Here is a 21,748-nt window from a genome sequence, read left to right as displayed (position 1 = left end):
TCAGAAATCACCTGCCCATTCGTACTGTTTTGTCGTTTTCAAAGTCTTCTTGGCAAACTTGGTTAGCACATTCTCCCTCAAACTGAGTTAATTACTGCATTTTCGTTCCATTACAGTAGTTTAAAAGGCTTAAGGAAGCATCTTTGTCACAACAGAAAGGTAGTTTGAAAATTGGACTGGCGACATAACAAAAAAAAACAGGAAGGGAGCCAACAGCACCCGGGTTTCCCAGGCGGTCACCCATCCAAGTACTAGCCGGGCCCGATGATGCTTAACTTCGGTGATCGGACGAGAACCGGTGTATTCATCATGGTATGGCCGTTGGCGCTCATCTAATGTAGGAGCACGGCAGAATTCGCGTTCGGCTTTTCTCCCAACACACAAAATGTTAGTTTTCGGCCGCATTTGACGAAAGCGCTTCCTTCCGCAACCGCCAGTTCCTCGAGGACGGCGCGGGGAGGCGCGCCCGGCGTCCCAGCAGAGTGACGGCCGAATTGGCGGGCGCACCGCCGCGTGTGTGAGACGCACTGCTGCTCGTTGCACCCCCTGTCATTCGCTGGGCGCGTGCAGCCTTCGACACTAGCGGAGGACGCATCTTGTCCCTGGTGTTCAGCGGAGGGCCTGTGCGGGGTGTGGCAGTGTCGTGCTGGAGGGCCCACTGGTAGCGATGTGGGCTTCCTCGCCTCGCCACGCCTCGCCACGCCTCGCCTCACACCAGGTGTCTGCGTAGTTTGCAGTGCATTCGCACCATTCCTATCCCTGTCCCTGTCCCCGTCCCGACTTGTCCCGACTTTGCTCGACTGCCGCTCGCTGCCGCTCGGGTCGTAGTCCATATGACAGCGCAAGCACGACAAACGTCTGCGGGACGAGACGAGACGAGACGAGACGACTAAGGAATAAATTCGTGGTTACAAATCAAATTTGGAACTCAACACACCTACACAACAATAGGCGGTGACGTATTTCAGAAATCACCTGCCCATTCGTACTGTTTTGTCGTTTTCAAAGTCTTCTTGGCAAACTTGGTTAGCACATTCTCCCTCAAACTGAGTTAATTACTGCATTTTCGTTCCATTACAGTAGTTTAAAAGGCTTAAGGAAGCATCTTTGTCACAACAGAAAGGTAGTTTGAAAATTGGGCTGGCGACATAAAAAAAAAAAAACAGTAAGGGAGCCAACAGCACCCGGGTTTCCCAGGCGGTCACCCATCCAAGTACTAGCCGGGCCCGATGATGCTTAACTTCGGTGATCGGACGAGAACCGGTGTATTCATCATGGTATGGCCGTTGGCGCTCATCTAATGTAGGAGCACGGCAGACTTCGCGTTCGGCTTTTCTCCCAACACACAAAATGTTAGTTTTCGGCCGCATTTGACGAAAGCGCTTCCTTCCGCAACCGCCAGTTCCTCGAGGACGGCGCGGGGAGGCGCGCCCGGCGTCCCAGCAGAGTGACGGCCGAATTGGCGGGCGCACCGCCGCGTGTGTGAGACGCACTGCTGCTCGTTGCACCCCCTGTCATTCGCTGGGCGCGTGCAGCCTTCGACACTAGCGGAGGACGCATCTTGTCCCTGGTGTTCAGCGGAGGGCCTGTGCGGGGTGTGGCAGTGTCGTGCTGGAGGGCCCACTGGTAGCGATGTGGGTTTCCTCGCCTCGCCTCGCCTCGCCTCGCCTCGCCTCACACCAGGTGTCTGCGTAAGTTTGCAGTGCATTCGCACCATTCCTATCCCTGTCCCTGTCCCCGTCCCGACTTGTCCCGACTTTGCTCGACTGCCGCTCGCTGCCGCTCGGGTCGTGGTCCATATGACAGCGCAAGCACGACAAACGTCTGCGGGACGAGACGAGACGAGACGAGACGACTAAGGAATAAATTCGTGGTTACAAATCAAATTTGGAACTCAACACACCTACACAACAATAGGCGGTGACGTATTTCAGAAATCACCTGCCCATTCGTACTGTTTTGTCGTTTTCAAAGTCTTCTTGGCAAACTTGGTTAGCACATTCTCCCTCAAACTGAGTTAATTACTGCATTTTCGTTCCATTACAGTAGTTTAAAAGGCTTAAGGAAGCATCTTTGTCACAACAGAAAGGTAGTTTGAAAATTGGACTGGCGACATAACAAAAAAAAACAGTAACGGAGCCAACAGCACCCGGGTTTCCCAGGCGGTCACCCATCCAAGTACTAGCCGGGCCCGATGATGCTTAACTTCGGTGATCGGACGAGAACCGGTGTATTCATCATGGTATGGCCGTTGGCGCTCATCTAATGTAGGAGCACGGCAGAATTCGCGTTCGGCTTTTCTCCCAACACACAAAATGTTAGTTTTCGGCCGCATTTGACGAAAGCGCTTCCTTCCGCAACCGCCAGTTCCTCGAGGACGGCGCGGGGAGGCGCGCCCGGCGTCCCAGCAGAGTGACGGCCGAATTGGCGGGCGCACCGCCGCGTGTGTGAGACGCACTGCTGCTCGTTGCACCCCCTGTCATTCGCTGGGCGCGTGCAGCCTTCAACACTAGCGGAGGACGCATCTTGTCCCTGGTGTTCAGCGGAGGGCCTGTGCGGGGTGTGGCAGTGTCGTGCTGGAGGGCCCACTGGTAGCGATGTGGGTTTCCTCGCCTCGCCTCGCCTCGCCTCGCCTCACACCAGGTGTCTGCGTAAGTTTGCAGTGCATTCGCACCATTCCTATCCCTGTCCCTGTCCCCGTCCCGACTTGTCCCGACTTTGCTCGACTGCCGCTCGCTGCCGCTCGGGTCGTAGTCCATATGACAGCGCAAGCACGACAAACGTCTGCGGGACGAGACGAGACGAGACGAGACGACTAAGGAATAAATTCGTGGTTACAAATCAAATTTGGAACTCAACACACCTACACAACAATAGGCGGTGACGTATTTCAGAAATCACCTGCCCATTCGTACTGTTTTGTCGTTTTCAAAGTCTTCTTGGCAAACTTGGTTAGCACATTCTCCCTCAAACTGAGTTAATTACTGCATTTTCGTTCCATTACAGTAGTTTAAAAGGCTTAAGGAAGCATCTTTGTCACAACAGAAAGGTAGTTTGAAAATTGGGCTGGCGACATAAAAAAAAAAAAACAGTAAGGGAGCCAACAGCACCCGGGTTTCCCAGGCGGTCACCCATCCAAGTACTAGCCGGGCCCGATGATGCTTAACTTCGGTGATCGGACGAGAACCGGTGTATTCATCATGGTATGGCCGTTGGCGCTGATCTAATGTAGGAGCACGGCAGAATTCGCGTTCGGCTTTTCTCCCAACACACAAAATGTTAGTTTTCGGCCGCATTTGACGAAAGCGCTTCCTTCCGCAACCGCCAGTTCCTCGAGGACGGCGCGGGGAGGCGCGCCCGGCGTCCCAGCAGAGTGACGGCCGAATTGGCGGGCGCACCGCCGCATGTGTGAGACGCACTGCTGCTCGTTGCACCCCCTGTCATTCGCTGGGCGCGTGCAGCCTTCGACACTAGCGGAGGACGCATCTTGTCCCTGGTGTTCAGCGGAGGGCCTGTGCGGGGTGTGGCAGTGTCGTGCTGGAGGGCCCACTGGTAGCGATGTGGGTTTCCTCGCCTCGCCTCGCCTCGCCTCGCCTCACACCAGGTGTCTGCGTAAGTTTGCAGTGCATTCGCACCATTCCTATCCCTGTCCCTGTCCCCGTCCCGACTTGTCCCGACTTTGCTCGACTGCCGCTCGCTGCCGCTCGGGTCGTAGTCCATATGACAGCGCAAGCACGACAAACGTCTGCGGGACGAGACGAGACGAGACGAGACGACTAAGGAATAAATTCGTGGTTACAAATCAAATTTGGAACTCAACACACCTACACAACAATAGGCGGTGACGTATTTCAGAAATCACCTGCCCATTCGTACTGTTTTGTCGTTTTCAAAGTCTTCTTGGCAAACTTGGTTAGCACATTCTCCCTCAAACTGAGTTAATTACTGCATTTTCGTTCCATTACAGTAGTTTAAAAGGCTTAAGGAAGCATCTTTGTCACAACAGAAAGGTAGTTTGAAAATTGGGCTGGCGACATAACAAAAAAAAACAGTAAGGGAGCCAACAGCACCCGGGTTTCCCAGGCGGTCACCCATCCAAGTACTAGCCGGGCCCGATGATGCTTAACTTCGGTGATCGGACGAGAACCGGTGTATTCATCATGGTATGGCCGTTGGCGCTCATCTAATGTAGGAGCACGGCAGAATTCGCGTTCGGCTTTTCTCCCAACACACAAAATGTTAGTTTTCGGCCGCATTTGACGAAAGCGCTTCCTTCCGCAACCGCCAGTTCCTCGAGGACGGCGCGGGGAGGCGCGCCCGGCGTCCCAGCAGAGTGACGGCCGAATTGGCGGGCGCACCGCCGCGTGTGTGAGACGCACTGCTGCTCGTTGCACCCCCTGTCATTCGCTGGGCGCGTGCAGCCTTCGACACTAGCGGAGGACGCATCTTGTCCCTGGTGTTCAGCGGAGGGCCTGTGCGGGGTGTGGCAGTGTCGTGCTGGAGGGCCCACTGGTAGCGATGTGGGTTTCCTCGCCTCGCCTCGCCTCGCCTCGCCTCGCCTCACACCAGGTGTCTGCGTAAGTTTGCAGTGCATTCGCACCATTCCTATCCCTGTCCCTGTCCCCGTCCCGACTTGTCCCGACTTTGCTCGACTGCCGCTCGCTGCCGCTCGGGTCGTAGTCCATATGACAGCGCAAGCACGACAAACGTCTGCGGGACGAGACGAGACGAGACGAGACGACTAAGGAATAAATTCGTGGTTACAAATCAAATTTGGAACTCAACACACCTACACAACAATAGGCGGTGACGTATTTCGGAAATCACCTGCCCATTCGTACTGTTTTGTCGTTTTCAAAGTCTTCTTGGCAAACTTGGTTAGCACATTCTCCCTCAAACTGAGTTAATTACTGCATTTTCGTTCCATTACAGTAGTTTAAAAGGCTTAAGGAAGCATCTTTGTCACAACAGAAAGGTAGTTTGAAAATTGGGCTGACGACATAACAAAAAAAAAAACAGTAAGGGAGCCAACAGCACCCGGGTTTCCCAGGCGGTCACCCATCCAAGTACTAGCCGGGCCCGATGATGCTTAACTTCGGTGATCGGACGAGAACCGGTGTATTCATCATGGTATGGCCGTTGGCGCTCATCTAATGTAGGAGCACGGCAGAATTCGCGTTCGGCTTTTCTCCCAACACACAAAATGTTAGTTTTCGGCCGCATTTGACGAAAGCGCTTCCTTCCGCAACCGCCAGTTCCTCGAGGACGGCGCGGGGAGGCGCGCCCGGCGTCCCAGCAGAGTGACGGCCGAATTGGCGGGCGCATCGCCGCGTGTGTGAGACGCACTGCTGCTCGTTGCACCCCCTGTCATTCGCTGGGCGCGTGCAGCCTTCGACACTAGCGGAGGACGCATCTTGTCCCTGGTGTTCAGCGGAGGGCCTGTGCGGGGTGTGGCAGTGTCGTGCTGGAGGGCCCACTGGTAGCGATGTGGGTTTCCTCGCCTCGCCTCGCCTCGCCTCGCCTCGCCTCACACCAGGTGTCTGCGTATGTTTGCAGTGCATTCGCACCATTCCTATCCCTGTCCCTGTCCCCGTCCCGACTTCTCCCGACTTTGCTCGACTGCCGCTCGCTGCCGCTCGGGTCGTAGTCCATATGACAGCGCAAGCACGACAAACGTCTGCGAGACGAGACGAGACGAGACGACTAAGGAATAAATTCGTGGTTACAAATCAAATTTGGAACTCTACACTCCTACACAACAATAGGCGGTGACGTATTTCAGAAATCACCTGCCGATTCGTACTGTTTTGTCGTTTTCAAAGTCTTTTTGGCAAACTTGGTTAGCACATTCTCCCTCAAACTGAGTTAATTACTGCATTTTCGTACCATTACAGTAGTTTAAAAGGCTTAAGGAAGCATCTTTGTCACAACAGAAAGGTAGTTTGAAATTTGGGATGGCGACATAACAAAAAAAAAAAAAAACAGGAAGGGAGCCAACAGCACCCGGGTTTCCCAGGCGGTCACCCATCCAAGTACTAGCCGGGCCCGATGATGCTTAACTTCGGTGATCGGACGAGAACCGGTGTATTCATCATGGTATGGCCGTTGGCGCTCATCTAATGTAGGAGCACGGCAGAATTCGCGTTCGGCTTTTCTCCCAACACACAAAATGTTAGTTTTCGGCCGCATTTGACGAAAGCGCTTCCTTCCGCAACCGCCAGTTCCTCGAGGACGGCGCGGGGAGGCGCGCCCGGCATCCCAGCAGAGTGACGGCCGAATTGGCGGGCGCACCGCCGCGTGTGTGAGACGCACTGCTGCTCGTTGCACCCCCTGTCATTCGCTGGGCGCGTGCAGCCTTCGACACTAGCGGAGGACGCATCTTGTCCCTGGTGTTCAGCGGAGGGCCGGTGCGGGGTGTGGCAGTGTCGTGCTGGAGGGCCCACTGGTAGCGATGTGGGCTTCCTCGCCTCGCCACGCCTCGCCTCGCCTCGCCTCACACCAGGTGTCTGCGTAGTTTGCAGTGCATTCGCACCATTCCTATCCCTGTCCCTGTCCCCGTCCCGACTTGTCCCGACTTTGCTCGACTGCCGCTCGCTGCCGCTCGGGTCGTGGTCCATATGACAGCGCAAGCACGACAAACGTCTGCGGGACGAGACGAGACGAGACGAGACGACTAAGGAATAAATTCGTGGTTACAAATCAAATTTGGAACTCAACACACCTACACAACAATAGGCGGTGACGTATTTCAGAAATCACCTGCCCATTCGTACTGTTTTGTCGTTTTCAAAGTCTTCTTGGCAAACTTGGTTAGCACATTCTCCCTCAAACTGAGTTAATTACTGCATTTTCGTTCCATTACAGTAGTTTAAAAGGCTTAAGGGTCATCTTTGTCACAACAGAAAGGTAGTTTGAAAATTGGGCTGGCGACATAACAAAAAAAAACAGTAAGGGAGCCAACAGCACCCGGGTTTCCCAGGCGGTCACCCATCCAAGTACTAGCCGGGCCCGATGATGCTTAACTTCGGTGATCGGACGAGAACCGGTGTATTCATCATGGTATGGCCGTTGGCGCTCATCTAATGTAGGAGCACGGCAGAATTCGCGTTCGGCTTTTCTCCCAACACACAAAATGTTAGTTTTCGGCCGCATTTGACGAAAGCGCTTCCTTCCGCAACCGCCAGTTCCTCGAGGACGGCGCGGGGAGGCGCGCCCGGCGTCCCAGCAGAGTGACGGCCGAATTGGCGGGCGCACCGCCGCGTGTGTGAGACGCACTGCTGCTCGTTGCACCCCCTGTCATTCGCTGGGCGCGTGCAGCCTTCGACACTAGCGGAGGACGCATCTTGTCCCTGGTGTTCAGCGGAGGGCCTGTGCGGGGTGTGGCAGTGTCGTGCTGGAGGGCCCACTGGTAGCGATGTGGGTTTCCTCGCCTCGCCTCGCCTCGCCTCGCCTCGCCTCACACCAGGTGTCTGCGTAAGTTTGCAGTGCATTCGCACCATTCCTATCCCTGTCCCTGTCCCCGTCCCGACTTGTCCCGACTTTGCTCGACTGCCGCTCGCTGCCGCTCGGGTCGTAGTTCATATGACAGCGCAAGCACGACAAACGTCTGCGGGACGAGACGAGACGAGACGAGACGACTAAGGAATAAATTCGTGGTTACAAATCAAATTTGGAACTCTACACTCCTACACAACAATAGGCGGTGACGTATTTCAGAAATCACCTGCCCATTCGTACTGTTTTGTCGTTTTCAAAGTCTTTTTGGCAAACTTGGTTAGCACATTCTCCCTCAAACTGAGTTAATTACTGCATTTTCGTACCATTACAGTAGTTTAAAAGGCTTAAGGAAGCATCTTTGTCACAACAGAAAGGTAGTTTGAAATTTGGGATGGCGACATAACAAAAAAAAAAAAAAAAACAGGAAGGGAGCCAACAGCACCCGGGTTTCCCAGGCGGTCACCCATCCAAGTACTAGCCGGGCCCGATGATGCTTAACTTCGGTGATCGGACGAGAACCGGTGTATTCATCATGGTATGGCCGTTGGCGCTCATCTAATGTAGGAGCACGGCAGAATTCGCGTTCGGCTTTTCTCCCAACACACAAAATGTTAGTTTTCGGCCGCATTTGACGAAAGCGCTTCCTTCCGCAACCGCCAGTTCCTCGAGGACGGCGCGGGGAGGCGCGCCCGGCGTCCCAGCAGAGTGTCGGCCGAATTGGCGGGCGGACCGCCGCGTGTGTTAGACGCACTGCTGCTCGTTGCACCCCCTGTCATTCGCTGGGCGCGTGCAGCCTTCGACACTAGCGGAGGACGCATCTTGTCCCTGGTGTTCAGCGGAGGGCCTGTGCGGGGTGTGGCAGTGTCGTGCTGGAGGGCCCACTGGTAGCGATGTGGGCTTCCTCGCCTCGCCACGCCTCGCCTCGCCTCGCCTCACACCAGGTGTCTGCGTAGTTTGCAGTGCATTCGCACCATTCCTATCCCTGTCCCTGTCCCCGTCCCGACTTGTCCCGACTTTGCTCGACTGCCGCTCGCTGCCGCTCGGGTCGTGGTCCATATGACAGCGCAAGCACGACAAACGTCTGCGGGACGAGACGAGACGAGACGAGACGACTAAGGAATAAATTCGTGGTTACAAATCAAATTTGGAACTCAACACACCTACACAACAATAGGCGGTGACGTATTTCAGAAATCACCTGCCCATTCGTACTGTTTTGTCGTTTTCAAAGTCTTCTTGGCAAACTTGGTTAGCACATTCTCCCTCAAACTGAGTTAATTACTGCATTTTCGTTCCATTACAGTAGTTTAAAAGGCTTAAGGAAGCATCTTTGTCACAACAGAAAGGTAGTTTGAAAATTGGGCTGGCGACATAACAAAAAAAAAAACAGTAAGGGAGCCAACAGCACCCGGGTTTCCCAGGCGGTCACCCATCCAAGTACTAGCCGGGCCCGATGATGCTTAACTTCGGTGATCGGACGAGAACCGGTGTATTCATCATGGTATGGCCGTTGGCGCTCATCTAATGTAGGAGCACGGCAGAATTCGCGTTCGGCTTTTCTCCCAACACACAAAATGTTAGTTTTCGGCCGCATTTGACGAAAGCGCTTCCTTCCGCAACCGCCAGTTCCTCGAGGACGGCGCGGGGAGGCGCGCCCGGCGTCCCAGCAGAGTGACGGCCGAATTGGCGGGCGCATCGCCGCGTGTGTGAGACGCACTGCTGCTCGTTGCACCCCCTGTCATTCGCTGGGCGCGTGCAGCCTTCGACACTAGCGGAGGACGCATCTTGTCCCTGGTGTTCAGCGGAGGGCCTGTGCGGGGTGTGGCAGTGTCGTGCTGGAGGGCCCACTGGTAGCGATGTGGGCTTCCTCGCCTCGCCACGCCTCGCCTCGCCTCGCCTCACACCAGGTGTCTGCGTAGTTTGCAGTGCATTCGCACCATTCCTATCCCTGTCCCTGTCCCCGTCCCGACTTGTCCCGACTTTGCTCGACTGCCGCTCGCTGCCGCTCGGGTCGTGGTCCATATGACAGCGCAAGCACGACAAACGTCTGCGGGACGAGACGAGACGAGACGAGACGACTAAGGAATAAATTCGTGGTTACAAATCAAATTTGGAACTCAACACACCTACACAACAATAGGCGGTGACGTATTTCAGAAATCACCTGCCCATTCGTACTGTTTTGTCGTTTTCAAAGTCTTCTTGGCAAACTTGGTTAGCACATTCTCCCTCAAACTGAGTTAATTACTGCATTTTCGTTCCATTACAGTAGTTTAAAAGGCTTAAGGAAGCATCTTTGTCACAACAGAAAGGTAGTTTGAAAATTGGGCTGGCGACATAACAAAAAAAAAAACAGTAAGGGAGCCAACAGCACCCGGGTTTCCCAGGCGGTCACCCATCCAAGTACTAGCCGGGCCCGATGATGCTCAACTTCGGTGATCTGACGAGAACCGGTGTATTCATCATGGTATGGCCGTTGGCGCTCATCTAATGTAGGAGCACGGCAGAATTCGCGTTCGGCTTTTCTCCCAACTCACAAAATGTTAGTTTTCGGCCGCATTTGACGAAAGCGCTTCCTTCCGCAACCGCCAGTTCCTCGAGGACGGCGCGGGGAGGCGCGCCCGGCGTCCCAGCAGAGTGACGGCCGAATTGGCGGGCGCATCGCCGCGTGTGTGAGACGCACTGCTGCTCGTTGCACCCCCTGTCATTCGCTGGGCGCGTGCAGCCTTCGACACTAGCGGAGGACGCATCTTGTCCCTGGTGTTCAGCGGAGGGCCTGTGCGGGGTGTGGCAGTGTCGTGCTGGAGGGCCCACTGGTAGCGATGTGGGTTTCCTCGCCTCGCCTCGCCTCGCCTCGCCTCGCCTCACACCAGGTGTCTGCGTATGTTTGCAGTGCATTCGCACCATTCCTATCCCTGTCCCTGTCCCCGTCCCGACTTCTCCCGACTTTGCTCGACTGCCGCTCGCTGCCGCTCGGGTCGTAGTCCATATGACAGCGCAAGCACGACAAACGTCTGCGAGACGAGACGAGACGAGACGACTAAGGAATAAATTCGTGGTTACAAATCAAATTTGGAACTCTACACTCCTACACAACAATAGGCGGTGACGTATTTCAGAAATCACCTGCCCATTCGTACTGTTTTGTCGTTTTCAAAGTCTTTTTGGCAAACTTGGTTAGCACATTCTCCCTCAAACTGAGTTAATTACTGCATTTTCGTACCATTACAGTAGTTTAAAAGGCTTAAGGAAGCATCTTTGTCACAACAGAAAGGTAGTTTGAAATTTGGGATGGCGACATAACAAAAAAAAAAAAAAAAAAAACAGGAAGGGAGCCAACAGCACCCGGGTTTCCCAGGCGGTCACCCATCCAAGTACTAGCCGGGCCCGATGATGCTTAACTTCGGTGATCGGACGAGAACCGGTGTATTCATCATGGTATGGCCGTTGGCGCTCATCTAATGTAGGAGCACGGCAGAATTCGCGTTCGGCTTTTCTCCCAACACACAAAATGTTAGTTTTCGGCCGCATTTGACGAAAGCGCTTCCTTCCGCAACCGCCAGTTCCTCGAGGACGGCGCGGGGAGGCGCGCCCGGCGTCCCAGCAGAGTGTCGGCCGAATTGGCGGGCGGACCGCCGCGTGTGTTAGACGCACTGCTGCTCGTTGCACCCCCTGTCATTCGCTGGGCGCGTGCAGCCTTCGACACTAGCGGAGGACGCATCTTGTCCCTGGTGTTCAGCGGAGGGCCTGTGCGGGGTGTGGCAGTGTCGTGCTGGAGGGCCCACTGGTAGCGATGTGGGCTTCCTCGCCTCGCCACGCCTCGCCTCGCCTCGCCTCACACCAGGTGTCTGCGTAGTTTGCAGTGCATTCGCACCATTCCTATCCCTGTCCCTGTCCCCGTCCCGACTTGTCCCGACTTTGCTCGACTGCCGCTCGCTGCCGCTCGGGTCGTGGTCCATATGACAGCGCAAGCACGACAAACGTCTGCGGGACGAGACGAGACGAGACGAGACGACTAAGGAATAAATTCGTGGTTACAAATCAAATTTGGAACTCAACACACCTACACAACAATAGGCGGTGACATATTTCAGAAACCACCTGCCCATTCGTACTGTTTTGTCGTTTTCAAAGTCTTCTTGGCAAACTTGGTTAGCACATTCTCCCTCAAACTGAGTTAATTACTGCATTTTCGTTCCATTACAGTAGTTTAAAAGGCTTAAGGGTCATCTTTGTCACAACAGAAAGGTAGTTTGAAAATTGGGCTGGCGACATAACAAAAAAAAAAACAGTAAGGGAGCCAACAGCACCCGGGTTTCCCAGGCGGTCACCCATCCAAGTACTAGCCGGGCCCGATGATGCTTAACTTCGGTGATCGGACGAGAACCGGTGTATTCATCATGGTATGGCCGTTGGCGCTCATCTAATGTAGGAGCACGGCAGAATTCGCGTTCGGCTTTTCTCCCAACACACAAAATGTTAGTTTTCGGCCGCATTTGACGAAAGCGCTTCCTTCCGCAACCGCCAGTTCCTCGAGGACGGCGCGGGGAGGCGCGCCCGGCGTCCCAGCAGAGTGTCGGCCGAATTGGCGGGCGGACCGCCGCGTGTGTTAGACGCACTGCTGCTCGTTGCACCCCCTGTCATTCGCTGGGCGCGTGCAGCCTTCGACACTAGCGGAGGACGCATCTTGTCCCTGGTGTTCAGCGGAGGGCCTGTGCGGGGTGTGGCAGTGTCGTGCTGGAGGGCCCACTGGTAGCGATGTGGGCTTCCTCGCCTCGCCACGCCTCGCCTCGCCTCGCCTCACACCAGGTGTCTGCGTAGTTTGCAGTGCATTCGCACCATTCCTATCCCTGTCCCTGTCCCCGTCCCGACTTGTCCCGACTTTGCTCGACTGCCGCTCGCTGCCGCTCGGGTCGTGGTCCATATGACAGCGCAAGCACGACAAACGTCTGCGGGACGAGACGAGACGAGACGAGACGACTAAGGAATAAATTCGTGGTTACAAATCAAATTTGGAACTCAACACACCTACACAACAATAGGCGGTGACGTATTTCAGAAATCACCTGCCCATTCGTACTGTTTTGTCGTTTTCAAAGTCTTCTTGGCAAACTTGGTTAGCACATTCTCCCTCAAACTGAGTTAATTACTGCATTTTCGTTCCATTACAGTAGTTTAAAAGGCTTAAGGAAGCATCTTTGTCACAACAGAAAGGTAGTTTGAAAATTGGGCTGGCGACATAACAAAAAAAAAAACAGTAAGGGAGCCAACAGCACCCGGGTTTCCCAGGCGGTCACCCATCCAAGTACTAGCCGGGCCCGATGATGCTTAACTTCGGTGATCTGACGAGAACCGGTGTATTCATCATGGTATGGCCGTTGGCGCTCATCTAATGTAGGAGCACGGCAGAATTCGCGTTCGGCTTTTCTCCCAACTCACAAAATGTTAGTTTTCGGCCGCATTTGACGAAAGCGCTTCCTTCCGCAACCGCCAGTTCCTCGAGGACGGCGCGGGGAGGCGCGCCCGGCGTCCCAGCAGAGTGACGGCCGAATTGGCGGGCGCATCGCCGCGTGTGTGAGACGCACTGCTGCTCGTTGCACCCCCTGTCATTCGCTGGGCGCGTGCAGCCTTCGACACTAGCGGAGGACGCATCTTGTCCCTGGTGTTCAGCGGAGGGCCTGTGCGGGGTGTGGCAGTGTCGTGCTGGAGGGCCCACTGGTAGCGATGTGGGTTTCCTCGCCTCGCCTCGCCTCGCCTCGCCTCGCCTCACACCAGGTGTCTGCGTATGTTTGCAGTGCATTCGCACCATTCCTATCCCTGTCCCTGTCCCCGTCCCGACTTCTCCCGACTTTGCTCGACTGCCGCTCGCTGCCGCTCGGGTCGTAGTCCATATGACAGCGCAAGCACGACAAACGTCTGCGAGACGAGACGAGACGAGACGACTAAGGAATAAATTCGTGGTTACAAATCAAATTTGGAACTCTACACTCCTACACAACAATAGGCGGTGACGTATTTCAGAAATCACCTGCCCATTCGTACTGTTTTGTCGTTTTCAAAGTCTTTTTGGCAAACTTGGTTAGCACATTCTCCCTCAAACTGAGTTAATTACTGCATTTTCGTACCATTACAGTAGTTTAAAAGGCTTAAGGAAGCATCTTTGTCACAACAGAAAGGTAGTTTGAAATTTGGGATGGCGACATAACAAAAAAAAAAAAAAAAAAACAGGAAGGGAGCCAACAGCACCCGGGTTTCCCAGGCGGTCACCCATCCAAGTACTAGCCGGGCCCGATGATGCTTAACTTCGGTGATCGGACGAGAACCGGTGTATTCATCATGGTATGGCCGTTGGCGCTCATCTAATGTAGGAGCACGGCAGAATTCGCGTTCGGCTTTTCTCCCAACACACAAAATGTTAGTTTTCGGCCGCATTTGACGAAAGCGCTTCCTTCCGCAACCGCCAGTTCCTCGAGGACGGCGCGGGGAGGCGCGCCCGGCGTCCCAGCAGAGTGACGGCCGAATTGGCGGGCGCACCGCCGCGTGTGTGAGACGCACTGCTGCTCGTTGCACCCCCTGTCATTCGCTGGGCGCGTGCAGCCTTCGACACTAGCGGAGGACGCATCTTGTCCCTGGTGTTCAGCGGAGGGCCTGTGCGGGGTGTGGCAGTGTCGTGCTGGAGGGCCCACTGGTAGCGATGTGGGTTTCCTCGCCTCGCCTCGCCTCGCCTCGCCTCGCCTCACACCAGGTGTCTGCGTAAGTTTGCAGTGCATTCGCACCATTCCTATCCCTGTCCCTGTCCCCGTCCCGACTTGTCCTGACTTTGCTCGACTGCCGCTCGCTGCCGCTCGGGTCGTGGTCCATATGACAGCGCAAGCACGACAAACGTCTGCGGGACGAGACGAGACGAGACGAGACGACTAAGGAATAAATTCGTGGTTACAAATCAAATTTGGAACTCAACACACCTACACAACAATAGGCGGTGACGTATTTCAGAAATCACCTGCCCATTCGTACTGTTTTGTCGTTTTCAAAGTCTTCTTGGCAAACTTGGTTAGCACATTCTCCCTCAAACTGAGTTAATTACTGCATTTTCGTTCCATTACAGTAGTTTAAAAGGCTTAAGGAAGCATCTTTGTCACAACAGAAAGGTAGTTTGAAAATTGGGCTGGCGACATAACAAAAAAAAAAACAGTAAGGGAGCCAACAGCACCCGGGTTTCCCAGGCGGTCACCCATCCAAGTACTAGCCGGGCCCGATGATGCTTAACTTCGGTGATCGGACGAGAACCGGTGTATTCATCATGGTATGGCCGTTGGCGCTCATCTAATGTAGGAGCACGGCAGAATTCGCGTTCGGCTTTTCTCCCAACACACAAAATGTTAGTTTTCGGCCGCATTTGACGAAAGCGCTTCCTTCCGCAACCGCCAGTTCCTCGAGGACGGCGCGGGGAGGCGCGCCCGGCGTCCCAGCAGAGTGACGGCCGAATTGGCGGGCGCATCGCCGCGTGTGTGAGACGCACTGCTGCTCGTTGCACCCCCTGTCATTCGCTGGGCGCGTGCAGCCTTCGACACTAGCGGAGGACGCATCTTGTCCCTGGTGTTCAGCGGAGGGCCTGTGCGGGGTGTGGCAGTGTCGTGCTGGAGGGCCCACTGGTAGCGATGTGGGCTTCCTCGCCTCGCCACGCCTCGCCTCGCCTCGCCTCACACCAGGTGTCTGCGTAGTTTGCAGTGCATTCGCACCATTCCTATCCCTGTCCCTGTCCCCGTCCCGACTTGTCCCGACTTTGCTCGACTGCCGCTCGCTGCCGCTCGGGTCGTGGTCCATATGACAGCGCAAGCACGACAAACGTCTGCGGGACGAGACGAGACGAGACGAGACGACTAAGGAATAAATTCGTGGTTACAAATCAAATTTGGAACTCAACACACCTACACAACAATAGGCGGTGACGTATTTCAGAAATCACCTGCCCATTCGTACTGTTTTGTCGTTTTCAAAGTCTTCTTGGCAAACTTGGTTAGCACATTCTCCCTCAAACTGAGTTAATTACTGCATTTTCGTTCCATTACAGTAGTTTAAAAGGCTTAAGGAAGCATCTTTGTCACAACAGAAAGGTAGTTTGAAAATTGGGCTGGCGACATAACAAAAAAAAAAACAGTAAGGGAGCCAACAGCACCCGGGTTTCCCAGGCGGTCACCCATCCAAGTACTAGCCGGGCCCGATGATGCTCAACTTCGGTGATCTGACGAGAACCGGTGTATTCATCATGGTATGGCCGTTGGCGCTCATCTAATGTAGGAGCACGGCAGAATTCGCGTTCGGCTTTTCTCCCAACTCACAAAATGTTAGTTTTCGGCCGCATTTGACGAAAGCGCTTCCTTCCGCAACCGCCAGTTCCTCGAGGACGGCGCGGGGAGGCGCGCCCGGCGTCCCAGCAGAGTGACGGCCGAATTGGCGGGCGCATCGCCGCGTGTGTGAGACGCACTGCTGCTCGTTGCACCCCCTGTCATTCGCTGGGCGCGTGCAGCCTTCGACACTAGCGGAGGACGCATCTTGTCCCTGGTGTTCAGCGGAGGGCCTGTGCGGGGTGTGGCAGTGTCGTGCTGGAGGGCCCACTGGTAGCGATGTGGGTTTCCTCGCCTCGCCTCGCCTCGCCTCGCCTCGCCTCACACCAGGTGTCTGCGTATGTTTGCAGTGCATTCGCACCATTCCTATCCCTGTCCCTGTCCCCGTCCCGACTTCTCCCGACTTTGCTCGACTGCCGCTCGCTGCCGCTCGGGTCGTAGTCCATATGACAGCGCAAGCACGACAAACGTCTGCGAGACGAGACGAGACGAGACGACTAAGGAATAAATTCGTGGTTACAAATCAAATTTGGAACTCTACACTCCTACACAACAATAGGCGGTGACGTATTTCAGAAATCACCTGCCCATTCGTACTGTTTTGTCGTTTTCAAAGTCTTTTTGGCAAACTTGGTTAGCACATTCTCCCTCAAACTGAGTTAATTACTGCATTTTCGTACCATTACAGTAGTTTAAAAGGCTTAAGGAAGCATCTTTGTCACAACAGAAAGGTAGTTTGAAATTTGGGATGGCGACATAACAAAAAAAAAAAAAAAAAAAACAGGAAGGGAGCCAACAGCACCCGGGTTTCCCAGGCGGTCACCCATCCAAGTACTAGCCGGGCCCGATGATGCTTAACTTCGGTGATCGGACGAGAACCGGTGTATTCATCATGGTATGGCCGTTGGCGCTCATCTAATGTAGGAGCACGGCAGAATTCGCGTTCGGCTTTTCTCCCAACACACAAAATGTTAGTTTTCGGCCGCATTTGACGAAAGCGCTTCCTTCCGCAACCGCCAGTTCCTCGAGGACGGCGCGGGGAGGCGCGCCCGGCGTCCCAGCAGAGTGTCGGCCGAATTGGCGGGCGGACCGCCGCGTGTGTTAGACGCACTGCTGCTCGTTGCACCCCCTGTCATTCGCTGGGCGCGTGCAGCCTTCGACACTAGCGGAGGACGCATCTTGTCCCTGGTGTTCAGCGGAGGGCCTGTGCGGGGTGTGGCAGTGTCGTGCTGGAGGGCCCACTGGTAGCGATGTGGGCTTCCTCGCCTCGCCACGCCTCGCCTCGCCTCGCCTCACACCAGGTGTCTGCGTAGTTTGCAGTGCATTCGCACCATTCCTATCCCTGTCCCTGTCCCCGTCCCGACTTGTCCCGACTTTGCTCGACTGCCGCTCGCTGCCGCTCGGGTCGTGGTCCATATGACAGCGCAAGCACGACAAACGTCTGCGGGACGAGACGAGACGAGACGAGACGACTAAGGAATAAATTCGTGGTTACAAATCAAATTTGGAACTCAACACACCTACACAACAATAGGCGGTGACATATTTCAGAAACCACCTGCCCATTCGTACTGTTTTGTCGTTTTCAAAGTCTTCTTGGCAAACTTGGTTAGCACATTCTCCCTCAAACTGAGTTAATTACTGCATTTTCGTTCCATTACAGTAGTTTAAAAGGCTTAAGGGTCATCTTTGTCACAACAGAAAGGTAGTTTGAAAATTGGGCTGGCGACATAACAAAAAAAAAAACAGTAAGGGAGCCAACAGCACCCGGGTTTCCCAGGCGGTCACCCATCCAAGTACTAGCCGGGCCCGATGATGCTTAACTTCGGTGATCGGACGAGAACCGGTGTATTCATCATGGTATGGCCGTTGGCGCTCATCTAATGTAGGAGCACGGCAGAATTCGCGTTCGGCTTTTCTCCCAACACACAAAATGTTAGTTTTCGGCCGCATTTGACGAAAGCGCTTCCTTCCGCAACCGCCAGTTCCTCGAGGACGGCGCGGGGAGGCGCGCCCGGCGTCCCAGCAGAGTGTCGGCCGAATTGGCGGGCGGACCGCCGCGTGTGTTAGACGCACTGCTGCTCGTTGCACCCCCTGTCATTCGCTGGGCGCGTGCAGCCTTCGACACTAGCGGAGGACGCATCTTGTCCCTGGTGTTCAGCGGAGGGCCTGTGCGGGGTGTGGCAGTGTCGTGCTGGAGGGCCCACTGGTAGCGATGTGGGCTTCCTCGCCTCGCCACGCCTCGCCTCGCCTCGCCTCACACCAGGTGTCTGCGTAGTTTGCAGTGCATTCGCACCATTCCTATCCCTGTCCCTGTCCCCGTCCCGACTTGTCCCGACTTTGCTCGACTGCCGCTCGCTGCCGCTCGGGTCGTGGTCCATATGACAGCGCAAGCACGACAAACGTCTGCGGGACGAGACGAGACGAGACGAGACGACTAAGGAATAAATTCGTGGTTACAAATCAAATTTGGAACTCAACACACCTACACAACAATAGGCGGTGACGTATTTCAGAAATCACCTGCCCATTCGTACTGTTTTGTCGTTTTCAAAGTCTTCTTGGCAAACTTGGTTAGCACATTCTCCCTCAAACTGAGTTAATTACTGCATTTTCGTTCCATTACAGTAGTTTAAAAGGCTTAAGGAAGCATCTTTGTCACAACAGAAAGGTAGTTTGAAAATTGGGCTGGCGACATAACAAAAAAAAAAACAGTAAGGGAGCCAACAGCACCCGGGTTTCCCAGGCGGTCACCCATCCAAGTACTAGCCGGGCCCGATGATGCTTAACTTCGGTGATCTGACGAGAACCGGTGTATTCATCATGGTATGGCCGTTGGCGCTCATCTAATGTAGGAGCACGGCAGAATTCGCGTTCGGCTTTTCTCCCAACTCACAAAATGTTAGTTTTCGGCCGCATTTGACGAAAGCGCTTCCTTCCGCAACCGCCAGTTCCTCGAGGACGGCGCGGGGAGGCGCGCCCGGCGTCCCAGCAGAGTGACGGCCGAATTGGCGGGCGCATCGCCGCGTGTGTGAGACGCACTGCTGCTCGTTGCACCCCCTGTCATTCGCTGGGCGCGTGCAGCCTTCGACACTAGCGGAGGACGCATCTTGTCCCTGGTGTTCAGCGGAGGGCCTGTGCGGGGTGTGGCAGTGTCGTGCTGGAGGGCCCACTGGTAGCGATGTGGGTTTCCTCGCCTCGCCTCGCCTCGCCTCGCCTCGCCTCACACCAGGTGTCTGCGTATGTTTGCAGTGCATTCGCACCATTCCTATCCCTGTCCCTGTCCCCGTCCCGACTTCTCCCGACTTTGCTCGACTGCCGCTCGCTGCCGCTCGGGTCGTAGTCCATATGACAGCGCAAGCACGACAAACGTCTGCGAGACGAGACGAGACGAGACGACTAAGGAATAAATTCGTGGTTACAAATCAAATTTGGAACTCTACACTCCTACACAACAATAGGCGGTGACGTATTTCAGAAATCACCTGCCCATTCGTACTGTTTTGTCGTTTTCAAAGTCTTTTTGGCAAACTTGGTTAGCACATTCTCCCTCAAACTGAGTTAATTACTGCATTTTCGTACCATTACAGTAGTTTAAAAGGCTTAAGGAAGCATCTTTGTCACAACAGAAAGGTAGTTTGAAATTTGGGATGGCGACATAACAAAAAAAAAAAAAAAAAAACAGGAAGGGAGCCAACAGCACCCGGGTTTCCCAGGCGGTCACCCATCCAAGTACTAGCCGGGCCCGATGATGCTTAACTTCGGTGATCGGACGAGAACCGGTGTATTCATCATGGTATGGCCGTTGGCGCTCATCTAATGTAGGAGCACGGCAGAATTCGCGTTCGGCTTTTCTCCCAACACACAAAATGTTAGTTTTCGGCCGCATTTGACGAAAGCGCTTCCTTCCGCAACCGCCAGTTCCTCGAGGACGGCGCGGGGAGGCGCGCCCGGCGTCCCAGCAGAGTGACGGCCGAATTGGCGGGCGCACCGCCGCGTGTGTGAGACGCACTGCTGCTCGTTGCACCCCCTGTCATTCGCTGGGCGCGTGCAGCCTTCGACACTAGCGGAGGACGCATCTTGTCCCTGGTGTTCAGCGGAGGGCCTGTGCGGGGTGTGGCAGTGTCGTGCTGGAGGGCCCACTGGTAGCGATGTGGGTTTCCTCGCCTCGCCTCGCCTCGCCTCGCCTCGCCTCACACCAGGTGTCTGCGTAAGTTTGCAGTGCATTCGCACCATTCCTATCCCTGTCCCTGTCCCCGTCCCGACTTGTCCTGACTTTGCTCGACTGCCGCTCGCTGCCGCTCGGGTCGTAGTTCATATGACAGCGCAAGCACGACAAACGTCTGCGGGACGAGACGAGACGAGACGAGACGACTAAGGAATAAATTCGTGGTTACAAATCAAATTTGGAACTCTACACTCCTACACAACAATAGGCGGTGACGTATTTCAGAAATCACCTGCCCATTCGTACTGTTTTGTCGTTTTCAAAGTCTTTTTGGCAAACTTGGTTAGCACATTCTCCCTCAAACTGAGTTAATTACTGCATTTTCGTACCATTACAGTAGTTTAAAAGGCTTAAGGAAGCATCTTTGTCACAACAGAAAGGTAGTTTGAAATTTGGGATGGCGACATAACAAAAAAAAAAAAAAAAAACAGGAAGGGAGCCAACAGCACCCGGGTTTCCCAGGCGGTCACCCATCCAAGTACTAGCCGGGCCCGATGATGCTTAACTTCGGTGATCGGACGAGAACCGGTGTATTCATCATGGTATGGCCGTTGGCGCTCATCTAATGTAGGAGCACGGCAGAATTCGCGTTCGGCTTTTCTCCCAACACACAAAATGTTAGTTTTCGGCCGCATTTGACGAAAGCGCTTCCTTCCGCAACCGCCAGTTCCTCGAGGACGGCGCGGGGAGGCGCGCCCGGCGTCCCAGCAGAGTGACGGCCGAATTGGCGGGCGCATCGCCGCGTGTGTGAGACGCACTGCTGCTCGTTGCACCCCCTGTCATTCGCTGGGCGCGTGCAGCCTTCGACACTAGCGGAGGACGCATCTTGTCCCTGGTGTTCAGCGGAGGGCCTGTGCGGGGTGTGGCAGTGTCGTGCTGGAGGGCCCACTGGTAGCGATGTGGGTTTCCTCGCCTCGCCTCGCCTCGCCTCACACCAGGTGTCTGCGTATGTTTGCAGTGCATTCGCACCATTCCTATCCCTGTCCCTGTCCCCGTCCCGACTTCTCCCGACTTTGCTCGACTGCCGCTCGCTGCCGCTCGGGTCGTAGTCCATATGACAGCGCAAGCACGACAAACGTCTGCGAGACGAGACGAGACGAGACGACTAAGGAATAAATTCGTGGTTACAAATCAAATTTGGAACTCTACACTCCTACACAACAATAGGCGGTGACGTATTTCAGAAATCACCTGCCCATTCGTACTGTTTTGTCGTTTTCAAAGTCTTTTTGGCAAACTTGGTTAGCACATTCTCCCTCAAACTGAGTTAATTACTGCATTTTCGTACCATTACAGTAGTTTAAAAGGCTTAAGGAAGCATCTTTGTCACAACAGAAAGGTAGTTTGAAAATTGGGCTGGCGACATAACAAAAAAAAAAACAGTAAGGGAGCCAACAGCACCCGGGTTTCCCAGGCGGTCACCCATCCAAGTACTAGCCGGGCCCGATGATGCTTAACTTCGGTGATCGGACGAGAACCGGTGTATTCATCATGGTATGGCCGTTGGCGCTCATCTAATGTAGGAGCACGGCAGAATTCGCGTTCGGCTTTTCTCCCAACACACAAAATGTTAGTTTTCGGCCGCATTTGACGAAAGCGCTTCCTTCCGCAACCGCCAGTTCCTCGAGGACGGCGCGGGGAGGCGCGCCCGGCGTCCCAGCAGAGTGACGGCCGA

At 54.6% G+C, this 21,748-nt stretch overlaps 23 non-coding genes across 23 annotated transcripts; all 23 read right to left on the bottom strand.

Moving 5' to 3' along the window:
• Positions 1–207: 207 nt before the first annotated feature.
• On the bottom strand, positions 208–326 carry LOC126189842 (5S ribosomal RNA). The gene has a single exon (XR_007538246.1). It is a non-coding gene; the product is annotated as a 5S ribosomal RNA (ribosomal RNA).
• Positions 327–1,172: 846 nt separating this feature from the next.
• LOC126189789 (5S ribosomal RNA) lies at positions 1,173–1,291 on the bottom strand. The gene has a single exon (XR_007538222.1). It is a non-coding gene; the product is annotated as a 5S ribosomal RNA (ribosomal RNA).
• Positions 1,292–2,137: 846 nt separating this feature from the next.
• On the bottom strand, positions 2,138–2,256 carry LOC126189778 (5S ribosomal RNA). Its single transcript, XR_007538221.1, has one exon. It is a non-coding gene; the product is annotated as a 5S ribosomal RNA (ribosomal RNA).
• An 842-nt stretch (positions 2,257–3,098) lies between these two features.
• LOC126189767 (5S ribosomal RNA) lies at positions 3,099–3,217 on the bottom strand. The gene has a single exon (XR_007538220.1). It is a non-coding gene; the product is annotated as a 5S ribosomal RNA (ribosomal RNA).
• Positions 3,218–4,058: 841 nt separating this feature from the next.
• Positions 4,059–4,177, bottom strand: LOC126189755 (5S ribosomal RNA). Its single transcript, XR_007538219.1, has one exon. It is a non-coding gene; the product is annotated as a 5S ribosomal RNA (ribosomal RNA).
• An 848-nt stretch (positions 4,178–5,025) lies between these two features.
• On the bottom strand, positions 5,026–5,144 carry LOC126189741 (5S ribosomal RNA). Its single transcript, XR_007538217.1, has one exon. It is a non-coding gene; the product is annotated as a 5S ribosomal RNA (ribosomal RNA).
• Positions 5,145–5,991: 847 nt separating this feature from the next.
• On the bottom strand, positions 5,992–6,110 carry LOC126189729 (5S ribosomal RNA). The gene has a single exon (XR_007538216.1). It is a non-coding gene; the product is annotated as a 5S ribosomal RNA (ribosomal RNA).
• An 844-nt stretch (positions 6,111–6,954) lies between these two features.
• LOC126189718 (5S ribosomal RNA) lies at positions 6,955–7,073 on the bottom strand. Its single transcript, XR_007538214.1, has one exon. It is a non-coding gene; the product is annotated as a 5S ribosomal RNA (ribosomal RNA).
• Positions 7,074–7,927: 854 nt separating this feature from the next.
• LOC126189706 (5S ribosomal RNA) lies at positions 7,928–8,046 on the bottom strand. Its single transcript, XR_007538203.1, has one exon. It is a non-coding gene; the product is annotated as a 5S ribosomal RNA (ribosomal RNA).
• An 847-nt stretch (positions 8,047–8,893) lies between these two features.
• LOC126189694 (5S ribosomal RNA) lies at positions 8,894–9,012 on the bottom strand. Its single transcript, XR_007538192.1, has one exon. It is a non-coding gene; the product is annotated as a 5S ribosomal RNA (ribosomal RNA).
• An 847-nt stretch (positions 9,013–9,859) lies between these two features.
• Positions 9,860–9,978, bottom strand: LOC126189607 (5S ribosomal RNA). The gene has a single exon (XR_007538107.1). It is a non-coding gene; the product is annotated as a 5S ribosomal RNA (ribosomal RNA).
• Positions 9,979–10,830: 852 nt separating this feature from the next.
• LOC126189682 (5S ribosomal RNA) lies at positions 10,831–10,949 on the bottom strand. The gene has a single exon (XR_007538180.1). It is a non-coding gene; the product is annotated as a 5S ribosomal RNA (ribosomal RNA).
• An 846-nt stretch (positions 10,950–11,795) lies between these two features.
• LOC126189670 (5S ribosomal RNA) lies at positions 11,796–11,914 on the bottom strand. Its single transcript, XR_007538169.1, has one exon. It is a non-coding gene; the product is annotated as a 5S ribosomal RNA (ribosomal RNA).
• Positions 11,915–12,761: 847 nt separating this feature from the next.
• Positions 12,762–12,880, bottom strand: LOC126189443 (5S ribosomal RNA). Its single transcript, XR_007537949.1, has one exon. It is a non-coding gene; the product is annotated as a 5S ribosomal RNA (ribosomal RNA).
• Positions 12,881–13,731: 851 nt separating this feature from the next.
• On the bottom strand, positions 13,732–13,850 carry LOC126189659 (5S ribosomal RNA). Its single transcript, XR_007538158.1, has one exon. It is a non-coding gene; the product is annotated as a 5S ribosomal RNA (ribosomal RNA).
• An 848-nt stretch (positions 13,851–14,698) lies between these two features.
• Positions 14,699–14,817, bottom strand: LOC126189648 (5S ribosomal RNA). The gene has a single exon (XR_007538147.1). It is a non-coding gene; the product is annotated as a 5S ribosomal RNA (ribosomal RNA).
• Positions 14,818–15,664: 847 nt separating this feature from the next.
• Positions 15,665–15,783, bottom strand: LOC126189606 (5S ribosomal RNA). The gene has a single exon (XR_007538106.1). It is a non-coding gene; the product is annotated as a 5S ribosomal RNA (ribosomal RNA).
• An 852-nt stretch (positions 15,784–16,635) lies between these two features.
• On the bottom strand, positions 16,636–16,754 carry LOC126189636 (5S ribosomal RNA). The gene has a single exon (XR_007538136.1). It is a non-coding gene; the product is annotated as a 5S ribosomal RNA (ribosomal RNA).
• An 846-nt stretch (positions 16,755–17,600) lies between these two features.
• Positions 17,601–17,719, bottom strand: LOC126189624 (5S ribosomal RNA). Its single transcript, XR_007538124.1, has one exon. It is a non-coding gene; the product is annotated as a 5S ribosomal RNA (ribosomal RNA).
• An 847-nt stretch (positions 17,720–18,566) lies between these two features.
• On the bottom strand, positions 18,567–18,685 carry LOC126189442 (5S ribosomal RNA). The gene has a single exon (XR_007537948.1). It is a non-coding gene; the product is annotated as a 5S ribosomal RNA (ribosomal RNA).
• Positions 18,686–19,536: 851 nt separating this feature from the next.
• On the bottom strand, positions 19,537–19,655 carry LOC126189613 (5S ribosomal RNA). Its single transcript, XR_007538113.1, has one exon. It is a non-coding gene; the product is annotated as a 5S ribosomal RNA (ribosomal RNA).
• An 855-nt stretch (positions 19,656–20,510) lies between these two features.
• On the bottom strand, positions 20,511–20,629 carry LOC126189602 (5S ribosomal RNA). The gene has a single exon (XR_007538102.1). It is a non-coding gene; the product is annotated as a 5S ribosomal RNA (ribosomal RNA).
• An 833-nt stretch (positions 20,630–21,462) lies between these two features.
• Positions 21,463–21,581, bottom strand: LOC126189590 (5S ribosomal RNA). Its single transcript, XR_007538091.1, has one exon. It is a non-coding gene; the product is annotated as a 5S ribosomal RNA (ribosomal RNA).
• Between the last annotated feature and the right edge of the window lie 167 nt (positions 21,582–21,748).

The sequence above is a fragment of the Schistocerca cancellata genome, chromosome 5 (assembly GCF_023864275.1).
Source record: "Schistocerca cancellata isolate TAMUIC-IGC-003103 chromosome 5, iqSchCanc2.1, whole genome shotgun sequence".
NCBI lineage: Eukaryota > Metazoa > Arthropoda > Insecta > Orthoptera > Acrididae > Schistocerca > Schistocerca cancellata.
This window is presented reverse-complemented; position numbering and strand designations above follow the sequence as displayed.